This window comes from Haliaeetus albicilla, chromosome 5, assembly GCF_947461875.1.
Source record: "Haliaeetus albicilla chromosome 5, bHalAlb1.1, whole genome shotgun sequence".
NCBI lineage: Eukaryota > Metazoa > Chordata > Aves > Accipitriformes > Accipitridae > Haliaeetus > Haliaeetus albicilla.
The window spans coordinates 2,230,487-2,248,955 of record NC_091487.1 but is presented as its reverse complement, the minus strand read 5'-3'; the positions used below and the strand labels follow the sequence as shown (position 1 = coordinate 2,248,955).

At 42.9% G+C, this 18,469-nt stretch overlaps 1 protein-coding gene across 1 annotated transcript in view; it reads left to right on the top strand.

Moving 5' to 3' along the window:
- Positions 1-18,469, top strand: part of MDGA2 (MAM domain containing glycosylphosphatidylinositol anchor 2) — a 382,087-nt gene that overhangs the window by 224,931 nt on the left and 138,687 nt on the right. The gene's annotated exons all lie outside the window — the stretch shown is intronic.

Below are 18,469 nucleotides of genomic sequence, written 5' to 3'. Positions count from 1 at the left end.
TTGCTCATCGGTTCAGATGAACACGGATCCCTTGCAAAACAACAGGCGTTACACACAGGTGCTGAGGGAAGAGAGTCCCTCATACGCTGCCTCCTTAAGCAGTTAAACTAATACTTTCAGATAAAGCAACGTCCTTTAAAGATACCCCTTTCTTAAGCAAGTTGTAAGCTGCAAACTCCGCTCCCTGTGTCTCTGTTCTGCTGAGATGTTGTGTTAGTGCTTTTCCCTCTCGGCTGTCAGATAATGTTAATGAAAGTTTTGCTGAGATGATAAAGAGAAATTGTTTTGAGTACCACAATGCCGTTCCTTAAGAGGTACAGCCATAATGTAATATCTTTCATTTCCTCCGTTTGCTTTGAACAGGAGCTCACCAGAGGCAAATCAGTGACCATGTGCTATTTACCTGTTGAAATCTTAGTGAGAAAGTCTGTGAAATACAGCCTTTTTAAAGAATGCCATTATCAGCTTAACTGTACCCAAAGTTATTGCAAAATATTTCATTCCATCAAAGACATTGTCATCCATCAAGGTGCCTTGGGTCAAACCAGAGAAAGAAATGCTCTCTCATTTCAGCAAAGCTGGCTGCTCACCAATTCTAATTATGAAAGTTTCTTTCTAAGTATTTTCTTTAGATTAATGAGTTCTTTAAATGATTGCAAGTCTGCTAGCATTTGAGTATTGGTGGGTGTTCTCATCAGTGGCATCTTCACATCCTGCTCTCAGACTGATGATGAGATTCCAATAACATATTTCTAGACAAAACCATTAGAAAGCAGAGGAAGCTCTAAGGGAATCTTGACTCTTCTCATTCTAGTGAAACTTGATTTTTTTATCCTTGTTTAAAAAAAAAAAAGGCAGTCTTGAGCAGCAAATCCAATACAGCCCTTCTGGATAAACAAAGTTCCTAACAACCTCCATGCCTGATATGTGTATTGTTTGCTGTGCTGGCTTGGAGGATGTTCTGTTTTTCTGACTTTTCCATGATAGAGCAAAACAATGTTGTTCTGGTGCAATAGAAATCATTTGTCAGAAAGGCCCGAAGGGGGAAATCTGTTGCACTTCTTTCAGAGTTTTTTCCGACCCAAAATATTTCTGTTAATTTGCTTTCATCATGAATTTGTTGCTATATACCTCTGTTGGTCTCAGCTAGAGGTAAATCATAGAATGGTTTGGGTTGGAAGTGACCTCAAAGATCACCTAGTTCCAACCCTGCTGCCATGGGCAGGGACACCTTCCACTAGACCAGGTTGCCCAAAGCCCCATCCAACCTGGCCTTGAACACTCCAGGGATGGGGCATCCAGAAACTCTCTGGGCAACCTGTTCCAGTGCCTCACCACCCTCACAGTGAAGAACTTCTTCCTTACATCTAATCTGAATCTACCCTCTTCCAGTTTAAAGCCATTACCCCTTGTCCTATCCCTACATGCTCTTGTAAAAAGTCCCTCCCCATCTTTCCTTTAGGTACTGGAAGGCTGCTGTAAGGTCTGCCTGGAGCCTTCTCTTCTCCAGGCTGAACAACCCCAACTCCCTCAGCCTGTCTTCACAGGAGAGGTGCTCCAGCCCTCTGATCATCTTTGTGGCCCTCGTCTGGACTCACTCCAACAGGTCCATGTCCTTCTTACGTTGGGGACCCCAGAGCTGGACGCAGTACTGCAGGGGGGGGTCTCACCAGAGTGGAGCAGAGGGGGAGAATCCCCTCCCTCGACCTGCTGGTCACGCTTCTTCTGATGCAGCCCATGACATGGTTGGCTTTCTGGGCTGCAAGCGCACATTGCCGGCTCCTGTTGAGCTTCTTGTCATCCAACACCTCCAAGTCCTTCTCCTCAGGGCTGCTCTCAATCCACTCATCCCCCAGCCTGTATTTGTGCTTGGGATTGCCCCGACCCATGTTCAGGACCTTGCACTTGGACTTGCTGAACTTCGTGAGGTTTGCATGGGCCCACCTCTCCAGCCCACCAAGGTCCCTCTGGATGGCAAGCATAATCAGTCTTGATTGATAATCAGTATCATGGTATCCTGAATAGTAATCAGTCTTCCTATGGATATTTTGTTAATAAAAATAAGAAGGAAACACACACACATTCGTGTTAAAATCAAATGCAAAACCTTGCTTACTCACAGCCCTTAGGCCAGCACACATGGTGATATGGATACTTCTTCATGTCCCATGCACGCACACCTATGCAGAGAGGACTTCACATTTTTGCCAGGACCTTGGTAGTTAGAGACCTCACCTGCGATGTGGCCCCAGGCTCAGTTTCTTGCCTTGATCTGGCATGGGAAGTCGAACATCCAGCTTATCCCATGTCCCAGGAAACTCTTCTAGCATGAGGATCTTTTGGACATTGCTATTGGAGGTTATTTTACTCCTTTAAAATTCTCTTTTTCAATGCATATTTGGAGAGGGAAGCAAAAGGCATTAGAGGAATGTTAATATTGGCCTTGTGATCCTTAAGATACTACATAAAAGCATGATTATCACAACACCGTACAGATTCTGGGTGGCAATTGGAAATGTCAAAAGAGGCAGGGATCAAGATAATCATATGTCTACAGCTTCTGGAAAATTATACATTTTCAACATGACTCAAACTGGGAACTCAGAATTAGGAAAGCATGGAAGAACAAATATTCCAAAGACACTGTGAAGGGGGGAATGAAATTAAAATCTCTGTAGCTACCAGTATGTCAATGAAGAATTAAAGGGTTTTGATGATGAAGGGATGTAAGGTGGCTTCTCTGTCCAGTAAGAGAGCAAAAATGCTGGGTAGCATCTTTGAAGGGCACTTGTGCATTAGCTTGGGAAACAAGTAGAGCCAGAGAAATGTTTTACAGGTCTTTAAAGTACGGAGCACTGAAATGATTTGGAAGGGTGTCAGTGTGCACCAACTCGGATTTGTTGCCTCATCAGCAACTTCTCCCATTACATTCTTTAAATAGATCACTTCGTCTCTTCCATTCTAATGGCAACATTTTTTTAGTGCCAATTGACTCTGACTGTGTGACTTTTCCCTTCTGTGAAGCAGAAGCATAATGTTTGGAGTTAATTTTTCAAAGGGGTGGGATTCCCTGTCAGTTTAAATATAAAATAATGACCTGTGCTCAACATTAGCACAAAAGCTTTTGCTGAACAAAAAGCACTCTGAGGAAATGCGTTTTAAGGCTGAGATTGCTGGAAGTACCTATTCCATTATGTCTTTAAAAAGTGTGTGTGAACTGTGTGGTAGTGACTGCTAAAAGGAAAGTTGGAAAAAAAAAAAAGAAAAGACACAGATTGTGAAATAAATGAAATTTTTGTTGCTTTTCTAATAGATTTAAAAAAAATAAAAAATCCTCTAATCTGGTATTACTGATGTCCTTTCTCGCACACCTGCTTTACCCTTCTGCTTTCCTGCAACGGCTCTGTTTATCCCAGAGCTTTTTCTTAGGAAATTCCCTTGTTGGTTCAGAGCAGTTGCATGAAGTAAAGGATAAAAATAAGCCTGTCTGGTTACACATCAGCACCTCTGCTGTCACCCCTCGAAGATCCTCAAATACTGTTAATTGAAATGTGAGCGGGGCCCCCACGGGCTTATGCCAAGTGCCAGAAGAGAGGCAAGGCTCACAAGTTTTATCCGAAAGGTGGAAATTGGGTTTTGGCAGCACCCGGCAGGTCACCCTGGCAGTTGTGCAGCTGCTGGATGCCGGCCAGCGGCCGAGCGATGTGTCGACCTGACACGGGTGATCGTTAGCTGGCAGCATCTGTGATGGTGGGAGCGCTGGGTGGGGATGCTGGCTCCAGCATGCCGGGTCTAAAACGTTGGGTTTTCTGTGCAACCAGCAGAAGGACTTTTTTTTTTCCTCCTTCTTTTCCCTCTCTCTGTATTCTGCGAAGGTCTCACAACAGACCGATTATACTAGTGCTTATTTCATGGCTGGAGAAAGCCGAAGGCCTTGGCAAATATCCATACGCATAAAACGGGCATTACTACACCACGCAGAAGTGCCGACCGCTGTTGACTTCCTAATGAGGGGCCGTGCCGGCGCGTGGAGCTTCGCCACGCGTGGAGCTGCGTGGCCGCGGGTGCTGCGGGAGGCTGGCAGAGAGGAGCTCCCCGGGATGCTTCGGTTAAGGTGGAAATTCAGCAGCCCCCGTGCTGGCTTTCAGTATCCGTTGATGGTTGTGCTTTCCTTGGGGCAGGCTAGAAAGCGAGAGTGAATTCGTGAGAGTGCCAAGGTTCTGAAATTCATATTCCAGAATAGGACTGGAAGGGCCCTCCTGGGTCATCGAATCCAGCTGTCTATCCCAGGCATCCATTTCATCTCATCTCTTGTATAATCTCTTTTTTTGTAAAATTACCAGCTCCACCTGCAATTTTGATAGCTTTCTTCCAGCACCCTCCCAGCAGCCTCTTCCCCTATTTCAGTGCTCTGACATTGAGATCTTCTCTCATTGCCATCGTAATGTGCCTGTGGTGGGTTTGCCATCCCCTGAAAGCAGCTTTGCTGTGGAGTGACACCAGGCAAGCTCTGCAAATGCCGTGCCAGAATGGACGGCTGGGCTTTGCCTTTGCTGAACCACCGTGGCAGTTCGGCACCTTCGCCCTGCCAGTGGCTCTCTCTGTCCTCCCTCTTAGGTTATGCCAAGGTCTATTCTTTTTTTCCTAATCTTAAGCAATTTGCTTAACTCTTTGTTTTAACAGCACTCGCCACCTTGCTTAGGTTCTGCTGTGTCTTGTTGGACAAGACAAACTACCTTCTTCTGGTGTGGGGTTTAAATGGACCTTTCAAAAATGTTTGCAAAAGGGCTTTGGGAGAGACCCCTGCGCTGGATGAGGATGAAGAATAGCTCTGTAAATTGGAGGCTGGGCACCAGCCTGGTCTCCCACCCCACGCCAGCTCTCCCCGCTCGCCTACAGGAGTCAGCACCACTGCAGGCATCTTTCCGGGGCCTCCTCCAGCTTTTTAAGCATAAGTACAGTTTAAGCCAAAAAAAAAAAAGCCCGCCAATTCCAATTCTTCCACCAAGAGATGCACCCTGTGAATATGATTTCGATGAGACAAGATTTTAGCCTAGAAAACCTGATCTTGCAGCATATCCAGTGTGTTGCTACAGCCATAAGTTACCAGTGCGCTATCCTAAAAGTTTACAGCTCTGAGAATGCATGTGTAAAAAAGTTGAGCTTCAGAGTTTAATAAGTTCATTTATTTTTATTATCTGCAATAGCAGTCTTGGGCATGTGCTGTCTCTCCCAGGCTGGAGTGTATCATGGACGAGTTCATAAAATGCTTCCATATAAAAATGTAGATGGTTTATTGATTCTTCTGCCCTTTCATTAGGACTTCTCAGAATTTTTGTGTACAGAAATTTTATTTTTAAATAAGTTTGCTGCTCTGTGAAACATCATGTGTGCCTGTTGGGCACCACATATCTATAAAGATATATCAGAAGGGATTTCAAGAGGTAGTATTCATTTGATTTCTCTCCTTCTGACCCTTGCATTGTAGCTGCATCAGCTATCCACATTCTTTCTGCACCGGGGCAAGGAAAAAAAGTTACCCTTACTGTTGGTTGGCCAACAATTTTTAACTCCTAATGCATGATACATTTTTTTGGCAGGGGTGTGGTGTCATAGTTTAATATTGTATTAGATCTTGGCCAATTAATACCTCATGAGGTTTGTGTACTCTTAACGTTACTATTTTGGCAGGAAAAAAAAAAGAGTTTTTCAAAGTTTTGTCTCATCTTGAAGGGAGAGGAAGAGAAGAGGTGAAAGAACAGTGCACAATCTTTTCTTCTGATGTTACCAAGATACTTTGATGACCTTGAAATGTGTTTTGAGGTACTTATTGGTATTGCGTCAGGCAACTGTGAATGAGATTGGTAGGTGTCTGCCCAGTCCAACAAATCATTTTGGAAAGTTTTATAGGAACCCGATTAATTTTTGAGGCATTGAACTGTGGAATAAAAACAAAGTGTTGAAGGGAAATGCATCCCATGTTGGAACAAATCCAGGCTCTAATGAAATCCTGCAGTCAAATAAAGCTCTTGAGCCACACAAGAAGCAGGAGATGGGGACAATCCAGTGTGGAAGCCTTGGAAACTGGGGGTTTGCTCTAGGTTTTGGAAGAAAAGCAAGTACTGTGTGCTGAGTTTTGTTAGCAGTGTGTGGGCAAAGAGAAGAGTGAAGATTTGCATTATATTACTTTTGGGCACCCAGGAAAACTCAGCAAGGCTATATTTTTTTTGACAGCTTTGGCACAAGAATTAAACTTTATAAAGGCGTTGGCCCTGGAAAACACCCAGCTGTAATGTGCAGAGGATTTATAATTTGTTTGGCAAGTGCACAGCCCACTGGGGATTGTGTCAGCTTCTCTGAATTGTTTAATTTATATCCCAATTCTTGTCTGGCTTGTGACAAGACTTACGAAGTTCCCGTTTGCCCGTGAGATGGGCAGCGTGTGGGACGGGCAGCCCTGAGCCCACGGGTCTGGCCAGGATTGCATGCAGTACGTTGTCTTGGCAAGCTGTAACAGTGTTGGATTTTGTAGCATGGGAAATGGTCTGGTTTTGTATTTTTTTCTTCCCTTTCTTCTGCTGGGGGTTTCAGAAAGCACTAAATGCCAGCTGCCAATTTGTCACCACTGCTTATTCATTAGCCTTTATTCATTTTTTGCTATTTCACCCTCATGTACCCACCTTGATGCGTTTGAATAATTATCTGCACCTGCTTAAAATCAGAGATGAAAGCAGCCTTCTACTGGGCAGATGGTCCCTGCTAGGACACTGCAGTTTCTGTCCTCAAATCAGCTTTATACTGGTGTGACACCTGGAACGACTCCTGGTTTTCACAAGCAGGGAACCGTGGGCAGAAGGTTGTGCAGTCCCATCCCTGGAGGGTTTCAAGCCCTGAACAACCTCGTCTGAGCTCACATCTGGCCCTTCTTTGAGCAGGAGATTCATCTAGCAACCTCCTGAGCTCCCTTCCTACCTGAATATTTCTATGAACCTATATCTTTTTGCTTTTCTGATGATGCTTATTTCTCTTGAATATTGACTTCTAAAAGCAGTTAAAAGAGAAACCATGCTGTGTTTCACATACTTTGATCTCGGCTTTATCTATTTAATGGATCATATACCGAGTAACTTGTAAACTGAAATCTTCTTCATTACAAAGAAGTATACACCTCCCCTTCCTTCAAAAGAAAAGCAGTGTTAGAAATAGGACCTAATTAACTAGAGCACACGTAAAAACAGACACCTGCCACATGGCATCTCCAGAATAATAAATCCTTTTCTTTTAAAAATTAGAAGCATTTATAAAAATAGAGACAAAACCTGAAATCTCTCCACAGTATTTGCATTTAAATTGAAAGTGGGAATGCATCTGGTCTTGTAAGTGCCAAATAATTACTTGATATTAAAAAGTTTGGAGATGCTCTAGTAGAAGATGCTTGACAACTTAATTGTTCTGATAGCTACCAAAAGTTAAGGTTTTAAAAAACTTTAAGCTAAAACCATGTTGACAGAAGCAAAATGAACTGTTGGTAAAATCCTGAGAATATATGTCTTTTTTTAGCAAGACTTTACTTCAAGTCTGTCTTTGGATAGAAAGGTAACTATGGGGAACATTCAGGCAGCATAATTTTGTCACAGTTATCTTGCAGAGTCTTAAATACCCTATCTAAGAAATTTGAATTTTGAGTGTGGTCAGCCTTGGTGCATTCTCCTGAAAAGCTCTGTGAATGTTTATGTAGTTATGCTACTTTTTAATGTTCTCCTTATGACCCAAACAAGGTGCCCCCTGCCTACTCGCTCAGCAGGCATATTTTCTGCTAGAGAGAGTTCTCTTATGTGAAAACATCAAATAGCATTATTTGCTGCTAATGCAGGTGAAGCTAGCTCTGTGCGGAGTTTATGGGTGATTTTATTTGATGTTAGACTGACTTTTTAATTCTGAGCAAATGTGCAGACCTCCTTTCAGAATAAGAAAGTTTCTATATCTCAGCAGTGGACCAAGCAGTTATAGGGTTGTAGCGATGAGCCATAAGGTAAGAAAGCTTTCTCTGCTAAAGGAGAAATAAAACAACAGTATGATGCTGACCTTGGCAGACCTGGTGGTCCCCTTTCAGCCAAGAATGAGTCTGAATAACAGGGTACAAAATAGACGCAACTGCTGTGCGGGCAAGTTGGCAATACTTTGAGTATTTAATTCAAAAAATGCTGTGGGCTGGTGCTGTGCAGAAGATATTGAGGGATCTACCCCGTCCACTTTCTTTTTATCCAGTTTGGTACTTCTGTAAGAGAAAAGATGAAGCCCATGGCTGGACGCAAGGTGCTCACTCTCAGAGTTTCTAGGTCCTGTGAACTGGCTGGAAGACAAAGCACATATTGGCAGATTTGCACAATTCTGGTTTGCGGGGGGGGGTATTGCTTTGCTTGGTTCCAGGAATGACCAGGGAGGGTTCTTACTGAAAGACATTGAAATGTGCGCTGAATTGGTCTGTATGGTAGATCTTGCAGACCCTGCCAGGCCGCATCTATCGTGACTTATTATTTGAGACCTAGTTTAAACACCCCAGGGAGCGGATGGCTTCTTGTGATCTGTGGAGCAGGATGGTTTTCAAGATTGTTCAGAGACAAAAAGCAAAAGCTGGATAGAAAGAAGGATCTGTTGCCTCTCAGCCGCTATTTGATTAAAAGAACCCACAAAATGCTGTGATTACAGCAGCTGAGTGTTACAATAGCACAAAAAATCAGAGGTGAACAGTGGAAGGAGGAAACAGAAGGACTTGCAGAAACCTTGGCATATCCAGAGGGAAGAGCTCAGGCACCCAAGGCTGCTGCTACTCAATTTGTGGCCAGTGTGCTCTCTAATTAGAAGTGCTTAGTGCACAGTGACAATGAGGAACTGCAGATGGAACTGTGAACTGCAGTTTTTCTTTTCTCTCTCCGTTATTTTAATTAGTCACCAGCAGATGTACGAGCCTTTAACTATCTATTTTAGCCTTTCTTAAATGATTCTTCTTTAAGTAACGCTGAATTTGGGCATACTTTTTTTTTTTTCCCCCCAGTTTATATTATTCCCCCAAATCCATTAATCTTATTTCCCTTACTATTTGGAAAATTGACTTCTTAAAGCACCAGCTGGACATAGAGGTTTTATCCAATAAAATTACCATTTCAACAACTGCATCCCATTAGTAAAGCTTCCTATTCTTTATTGTCCAAGAGTCACACCATGCTCCAAATTCAAAACCACCAACACATCATGAGGTCCAGTTTCACTAGAGCAAAGTTTTCTACCCTGACCTGGCTACAGGTTGCTTCATTGAAGTATGGCATGAAGCACATGTCCAGGTTGGATCTCGGGTACGTTTGGACTTGAGGCTGAGCTGAGACTTTACTTTGCATCAGATGTTGACGTGGCTGTGTCATTCACCACAGAATAGTGTGGCCTTAAAAAGCATTCCATTTGTAAATGTGGTCTGCTGTTTGTTATTGAAATTTTCCATACATGGTTGCATGTCTATAACAGTGCTGAGTATGATGGACGATAGTCATTCATCAGAAAGGAACAGAGGTGGTTATCTACAGGACACTTCAGAGTAGGCTCGTCTGTGTCCAGAATTGATGAGCAGACTGTACAAATGTCATGATCCAGATAAACTTTCATTATGGAGAGCTGATATCTGCAAACTTTTTTACGTGGAGTATGGATTTGCTCTTCTGTTTTCTAATTAGGCTAGAAGACTGTAATACTGAATGATTTTCTTTTTGTTATTTTCCTTTCAAGTGTTTTGTTGGTTGGCAAAAGCAAATTTGAGTTTTCAGTGCTTCTTACACACAATAATGTCAAAACGTATTTTAATGTAACAGAATGAAGTTTAACGAACTACACCGTGATATTCACTAGTGAGAAAGATATTTTGGACAGTTGTTAAATTGTCTCTACTCGGCTTAGCTGTTTGATAATGCAGTTTAAGGCAATATCCTGTAGAATACTGAAGACAGTGCAGCATTGTTGCCCACAGCCAAAATAAAAAAAGACTTCATGTTTCTTTGGAGCTTATGAGAGGAACTTTTTTTGCTTCTGTTGATTTGATAGAGGTAGACATATTAACGAAGAAAGAAACATCAGAGAAGGATTTCCATGAGTCCTCCTTCAGTGGGAACGCCTTTTTATTTAGTACAGAGATCCATTTATGCTGGGCTTTCACATAAAAATAAATAAACCGGACAATATGGACTGTAGCGCAGTTCCCGAGGTGTGGTACTGGCATAGATTCCTTTGTTTTCATACATTCATTCATTTAATCATTCAGACAAACAACCTGAAACCCAGCCCAGTTGTGTCATGTTGGATGATAGCTTTGACAAACAGGTGGCTAAGGAAGCATCAAGAGGTAATCGTGTTTGTTTTGTCCTTTGCCTGTGTTGCAAGGGAACGTGGTGGGATGGTCCCTATCTCATGGGAAACCAGTGTTACAGACTCCTGGTCAGCTGGTAGCGTGTGATCCCCCAACTTAAACACAGATCTTTTTTCACTTAACAGAGACGATCTGCACATTAGTCCAAGTTTGTGATTGCTTTGCAATTAGTTACATGTGTCGTTGTAATACAGCAAAGCTCAGGTCACAGAAATGATGCATCAGAGTAATGACATAAGTAGAAATGTGCCTTTTTCTCTGCTGTTTGAGGTTTGAAACAGATTATTTCAGGGGAACATAAATAATTCAGCATTCCTGCAGTAAAACATCACTTGATGTACTACTATACATTTTTGTGTGCCTTTAATGACAGCGAACCAAGTAATTTTATTTTTTCCTTATTTTTCAGTGGTGGGATACTTGTGATTTAATAAAGATCATGTGTGAGTCACAGAAACCACCAAACCAGATCTGGGTGCTGACACCCCATATATTAAATGCATCCATTCTGTATGTTGAACTTGTGTATTTCACCGACTGCTGTATTTATTTATTGCTGAAATTCTATATTACAAAGCTGGTGCCTTAAACCTGGACAGGCACAGATGAGCTGTGTCTGATACCTCTACAGCTGCAAGCAAAATCAGTGAATTGCTCCTTGAGGGGAAGGAAGTTGAGTTTTTATTTTCCTCTACAAAATCTGGTAACCAGCAAAGACTGCAAGTATGAGCAAGAGCATGCAGTGAGAAAAGTTGGCTTCTCAAGGTGTCTTGACAGATTAGGAAAAAGGTTTAGGTTTATGAATACACTTTACGAGTCTTTTAGGGACTATCTAAAATCTTTGTTGTAAGGCTGTGAATCTTTTGAATTGCAGTTGTGTGAAAGCAGGATTGCTTTTCCCATCTGTAAGGCTCTAAGGAGATGAGGGACCTGGTGTGATTGAAGCAAGAGCTGGTGATAAGAGTTGACTTTCTTTACCCGCCGCCTGCCTTACATCTTTCTCTCAAGAACCAATGAATCATCCCAGTAATCATCTTTTGGTACAAAGATCACAGCAGTAATGTGGAGAGTTGCTTCTCAGACTTTTAAAGCAAGCAGTCTATGTCTGGATTAACAGACTGGAGTTTCTGGAGAATGAAGCTGGGGTTTGCAGCTCACTTCCCAAGCCAGCTGTTCCCACGGTGCTTTTTCCGCTTTTTTTTCCTTTGAAGTGAAACAGAAGTATTGGAAAAGGGCTTAACATAAAGCATATAGAAGTCACGGAAGGACCATCATTCGCTGTGGTGAACATTGGATCAGATCTTTGGTCTTTTCTTTGCTGTTTCTCTGCAGGCCATTGGCCTTAAAAATAAAGTCAAGATCTTTCGCATTAGCACAAACTCTTTTTCATGCATGTGAGAAGGAAACATCAAGGGGCCAGTAACATCTGAACACTAAGAAAGGATTGCTGCCTTGCCTGACCCTGAGGATGCAGCTGAAACACAGAACCCCCAGCAGTTTTGGAGGATCCTCGAAGTGAGCTGGCTCTGGAGGTGAAGGTATTGGCACTTACTTGATAGAATGCCAGTGCTGGGTGCTCAGAAACAAGTGGCGTGCTGGATGCTGAGTTCACCAAACCTCCAAAATGTACTCGTGGTGCTCCAAGACACATGCAGGTCTTTAGATCTTGGCAGATTATCAGGTGACGTTCTCGTCTTGTTCACTGAAAACAGGTTAAAACAAAATTGCTCACGAGCCGTAACAAAATAGTGAAGGGGAAGAATCAAAGCTAGTCGAAGCCACTTCTGGTGAGTGCACAGAGGCTGGACCTCATGTGGCATCCGACTGCTCAGTTAAGGTTACAATCAGTAATTTGCAGTTACCGCTAGTAACTAAATATTGCTGTTGCCGCAGGCTGCACACAGACACAAACATCAGCAAACACAAAGCCGCGCATTCCCCAATGTCCTGTGCCAGCTTAGGAAGCAGCCAGTGGCCAATAGTTATTATGTCAAAGCCTGCAAATAGTGCAGCACCTAATGTATTCAGTTATGGTGTTTGATGCCATTTATATGTCATGAAATGTGCATTGATGAGATATGAACGTTTTGATGCATTAAAGGAGTGTTTTGGGTTGATCGGGGTGGGAAGATACGACTTAACCTGATGAATGCAAATAGACCTTGGTTGAGATACTGAAATGCGTTTTATTACTTTGAAATGTAATTAATGAGGGAGGGCAAAGACAGTTTTGTGAGGAGTTTGAGGAAAAAATTGTTTCATCTTTGTTTATTTGATCACATCATAGTTCTTTGGGGCCTCTTTGGAGAAAGACTGGCACTTTCTTGAGTCTCAAAGTACACTTACAGACTTATTTGCACATTTGCTGCTATTTTGTAGCCCTTTGTGTTGATTATGTTCTGAAATCTCTGCTGGGAAGCAGCTGTGGTTAACACGTCTGCATTCTGCTGGTTAACCTTGTGTCTCTTATTTGCTATATCTAACCTTATGGAAACCTCTGATGATGCCTCAAACATAACTGATAATACATGGAAAAGCCAGAGTCAGAATTCATTGCATGTTTCAATATACTTGACGTTATGTAGGGGGATGCCTGGAAATTATGGTCCAAGAACCTACACATGAGGACAATCCAAACCAATGTTTTAGGGGGATTGACTGTGAATGCAAATGTGTGTGCAGAATACATAAAGTAATCACTTTTCCATTACCTGCTGGATTTGTATCAGGCTCAAATCAGGTGTTCCCTAGAGATCAGTATATGACACACAATGTAAATCCATCAGGTCTGAAGTCATTTTGGAGACCACGTCTAGCATATGTGTATCTAAGACTCTACACCTTCTTGCCTGCAAAGAAACAGCTTTGTATTCCCAAGACTGCTGAAGGCACAGTCACTCTGGAGTCTACTGACCCCATGTCGGTTTCCCAAGGGCACCCCTGTTAGTCCAGGGCCTGAGACTAGCTTAACGAGGCCCTTCATTGCTGTAATAACTTTTCTTTCAAAAACCTGAGCAGGGTCATCCCACCCCCTCCTGCCTCTGCCGGCCAAGAGTGCCCTAAACTCTGACTTTCACAGTGCTCTGCTCCATCGCAGCGTAACCGAGAGTGGTTCATCTACTCGGAAGGGGTTCTCACCCGGTAGGTCAGGAAGTTTCCAGTATGTGAAGGGATTTGGAGTCTCATCAGTCTGGAGCGGGAGATCCAGGTTCCCTTTCCTACAAAGAGCTCTACCTCCTAGGATGCTGTAGCACCGTAGCTGCTACTGCCATTTTCGGGATTTGGGGAAGGGAGGTTTGCAACTGCTCAGGAGCGGCGGCAGTACTGCATCTTGCAGTGCTTTCCATCCTTGACAATGAATGGTGGAGCAAGCTCACCAGGAATTCCAGTGAGAGGCACTCTGTTTGTTGGGCTACTTCTGGGCCAAATATTGAGCAACTCGGCACTATCGTGCCTGGGACAGTTCTGGCCGTGGTCCCGGCTCCCAGGTCAGAGAGGAGCGTGTCTGCCCGTCAGGGCTCCATGCTGCTCCCCGCTTCCACTGCCCTCCAGCTCCACGTGTCTGCAGCTATCAGGTGTCTTCGGGCACCTGCGGTTGATTTCTTGGGGATATCTTCCAGGTACAGATGGTGATTTTCATGTGCTTTGGTGGCGCATTAGAAATTCCGAGAGACACAGGTTAATTGTAGAGATCACTGTGTTTATTCTGGTGCCAAGTGAGATTAGGTATTTACAGATATGGGTTGTTTAATGATCTTAACTCTGAAAAGACACTGTATTTTAAAGTCAAATTTTCTGCTGATTTTGTTGTTGACAGAAGAAAATGCTGATAGCCGTGCAGTTTTTGGAGTCTTGGAGAATGAGGTTATGAAAACAGTACATTGACTTTCAATCATAGGTTGTAGTTACACAGTTGGATTGTTTGATGTGGGGATTTCATGGCTGTAACTGATGAATATAGTGTGTACGTTCACATGGCTTAAGAGACATTAAGAGGCTTGGTTTGGGGGAAGGGAGGAGGAAAGGGAATAGAGCAAAGAGACTTTTTCCTTCACTTCAGAATTTATAGAAACTCCCTTAACTTTTTCCATGTAGTGCACTGAGTCACAGCCCTCCTCTGAACTCCTTGTATTTGGATGTATGGAAAAATACTTAGCTCGGGTGTATGCTCTGCACAGCTCTTCGGTGGTTAGAGTTTGCTGTAGCAGATCAGGACAGTGGATGATCCAGCTCAGTTATTTCTTGTACCTAACACAGCCTGCATAAAACCAAACGAACAGGCAACAGACACAAAATTTAGTTGGTTTTGTAATTCAGTCCATGAGACAGAGCGTGGAGCCCTTCCCAGCCCATGAAGTAAGTGGCTTATGGCCCAAAGTTGGAGGTTCTGTACCCCTTATCTTAGCTTGCAGACGGTATTGTGGCACTAGCCGTAACGAAGGAGAGATGAAAGTTCATGTGACTTTTCTATTAGACCTTGTTGTTCCTTTGTAAGAATGAGAAGCTGATGAAATGGTCTATATGAGCACTCAAAGCAAAGGAGAAAAATTCAGAAATAAAAATAGTTTATTGAGGTTATTAGCAACTAATTCTGGTTGAAATGTGCTGCTCATCATGCCTACTGAGTTATTTTTTTCTTTTTCCCTGTCTGGAAATTATTTGCATAATATATTTACTGTTTTTTGTGTATGTAAGCATTGTTCTTCCATTTTCAAACAAAAAAGTTCAGCTCATGTTTCAAAGTTACTGGCTGTGGCAGTTTCGCTGTCATACAATGTATAGTTCATGCTCTTGAATCAAAGCGCGTGTTCATTCTGCTTCCTGGGGAACGGGCTGCAGCTTTTAAAAGCAAGTGAGAGATGCTCAGTAAAGACTAGCACGTTTTGGTGCAAACTTAATCTTGGTAAAAGTCACGAAACTTTCTTAAATAAATGAAATAATAATAAATTCTTAAAAACACATCAGCCACTTGAATTCTTGAATACACAGTTACAACTAAACAGCAGCACCCAGACAAACTCCTTTCTTGCCATACCTGATCAGCACAGCAAATGTAACAGTTTTTTCATTCTGTAATTAAAAGGGCTGGCTTCCTCAATGGAAGAAGTTTCTCACACCGTGTGTGAGGGGGTGTCCACAAGTAGCCAGATTTTATGCTTCTTTTCCCACATTGAAAAAACCCTAATTATTCATTAAATGTTAATTCTTTTCGAAGTTGCGAAAGTGCTAATTCAGCATGGCATTTGCAAGCTCCCAAGAGTTGTTTTGTTCAAGGAGCTACTGAGCCAACAAAATTGAGTCTGAATTAGCATTTTCGCCACTTGTAGAGATGTAAGGAGCTGAAGCACCGTGCTTTCTTAGCATGCTTGGTGCCTTATTCATCTATTTTGTATTTGATGTTGTTACACTTTCTGAATGCAGCAAGTGAAAAGTACATATTACCCAAAGTATGGGATCCAGGGAAATTTTCAGCTCATAGCCTTTGCCGTTTGTAATGACGTCACGCTTCGTTGGCTGTAAGTGTGTAAATATATGAGGGCAGAAAGGAGGGTGCTGCAAATGGGTCCTTTACTCAAATGCTCCACGTGTGGGGCACTGTGCGTGGATAAGGGGGCAGAGAGTGTGAGAAAACAGGGAAACTTGGAAAACTTTTAGAATAGAAGTCAGCATGATGACAAGAAATGATGGATTTAAATATGTCTTCCAGTGCTTGCATTCAACCTGGGTATTTGCTTGTAACATTTCTAACTGGTATTTTAATTGTGGGACTTTCCAGTTGGAGAGAGCATATATAAACATACATATATACTTATGCACACATATATAGGGGGAGAGGGATCTTGCGATTGTATAAGTAGCATTTTATATTCAGTACATCAAAATATATGTGTATCTGAAAGACTTAACGGCTAATTCTGAAGCACTCTTTCAAAAATAAGTATCATACCAACACTGCTTTAGAGCAATCACTTTATTGATGTAAATGGTGATAGTTCTATGCTCATTTAGAGAGTGACAAGAAAAATCAGGTAAGTGAGTTGCAGTATTGTTTTACTCTTGTGCAGGAGACTAATGAGCAAATGCTAGTAAAAGATGCTGGTCTCACCAGGAAGATGGTGGGAAATAATGTTTTCCAGAGTTACTGTGCCCCTGCATGGGTGTAGGGCTCTCCTGAGCGCTGAGCCTGCCTTTGAGATGGCCTCAAAAACCTCGTCTGCCTTGGGGTTCCCATCTGAAACCCTGAGGCTACCTGATCTCTGCTTTGCTGTGGGCTAGAGAATTAAATTAATTTATATTGCAGCCTTAAACAGTTGTTCTGGTTTGACCCCAGCCAGCAACTAAGCACCACACAGCCGCTCACTCACTCCCCCCACCCAGTGGGATGGGGGACAAAATTGGAAAAAAAGTAAAACTCGTGGGTTGAGATAAGAACAGTTTAATAGAACAGAAAAAAAGAAACTAATAATGATAATAATAACAATAATAAAGTGACAATAGTAATAATAAAAGGATTGGAATATACAAATGATGCACAATGCAATTGCTCACCACCCACCGACTGATGCCCACTTAGTCCCCGAGAGGCAATCCCCCCACCTCCACTCCTCCCAGTTTATACACTGGACATGACATCACACAGTATGGAATACCCCTTTGGCCAGTTTGGGTCAGCTGCCCTGGCTGTGTCCCCTCCCAACTCCTCGTGCCCCTCCAGCCTTCTTGCTGGCTGGGCAGGGGAAGCTGAAAAATCATTGACTTGGTCTAAACATTACTTGGCAACAACCAAAACCATCAGTGTGTTATCAACATTCTTCTCATACTGAACCCAAAACAGAACACTGTACTAGCTACAGGGAAGACAATTAACTCTATCCCAGCTGAAACCAGGACAATAGTCTTGGATGCAGGTAGAGATCCTTGGGATACAGAGTGCCTCTCTAAATGATCATGTTCTGCTCTCAGTTATGTGTGCAACCTTCAGCCTCAGGTTTCTCCTGCAAGTACAGGATGGGTTTTCCTCATCTGACAAGACCCAGCTGGGGAAGCGCAACCAAGGTGCTCGTGATGGGCTGTCCTGCGTGGTGACACCTCTGAAGAGCATCTTTTTGCCTTTTCCCGTTGACCGTTGCCTAAAGATGTACTTTGAGCCCCCTTACCTTTTAGAGCTGGCAGCAGTTTCCCCACCTGGACCAGGCTCCGCAGTTCGGTGGGGTAAGGCTCCGGGCAGCCGCGGGGACCAAGGGAGCCCTCCAGGCTGCCCTGGGGAAGGAGCAGTGTATGTAAACCAGGGCAGGCTGTAGCTTCAGGCATGTGCTTACCTCTTCTCATTTAACCAGCTGACATAAAGCTATTTTGCATGGTTGTGGTTGTTTTCCGGATAGATTGGAGATGACACCGCTGGTTGTATTAGTGATGTTAGGTTGATATCTCTATTTTCTCTTCTCTCAGTGCTCTGATAGCATGGGGGCGAGGAAGGGCTTGTAAATACCTCCAGAGACAGATAACAAACACTGAATGTTCATGAATTTTTTTGGTTACTCTTCAGTTGCCAGCAGCTCAAACTAATTTAGGTGCTGTGACTTCTTATTTTTCATTTAGGAAATGACAAGTATTTTAGCAATGTATACTCTGTGATGATAATTGATTAAGATTTGATCCTACAAAAAAATTAACCATGTGCTAAATGTGTGCATTGGAAGTTTCAGTGTATTCCCGAGCATCATAGAATGGTTTGGGTTGGAAAGGACCTTTAAAGTTCATCTAGTCCAACCCCCCTGCCATGAGCAGGGACACCTTCAACTAGACCACGTTGCTCAGAGCCCCGTCCAACCTGACCCTGAATGTTTCCAGGGATGGGGCATCGACCACCTCTCTGGGCAACCAGGGCCAGGGTTTCACCACCCTCACAGTGAAAAACTTCTTCCTTATAGCTAGTCTAAATCTACCCTCTTTTAGTTTAAAACCATTACCCCTTGTCCTATCACTACAAGCCCTATTAAAATCATATGTAAGCATAAAGTGAAGCGTGAGCATAAGTCTTTGCAAAGTCTGAATGTG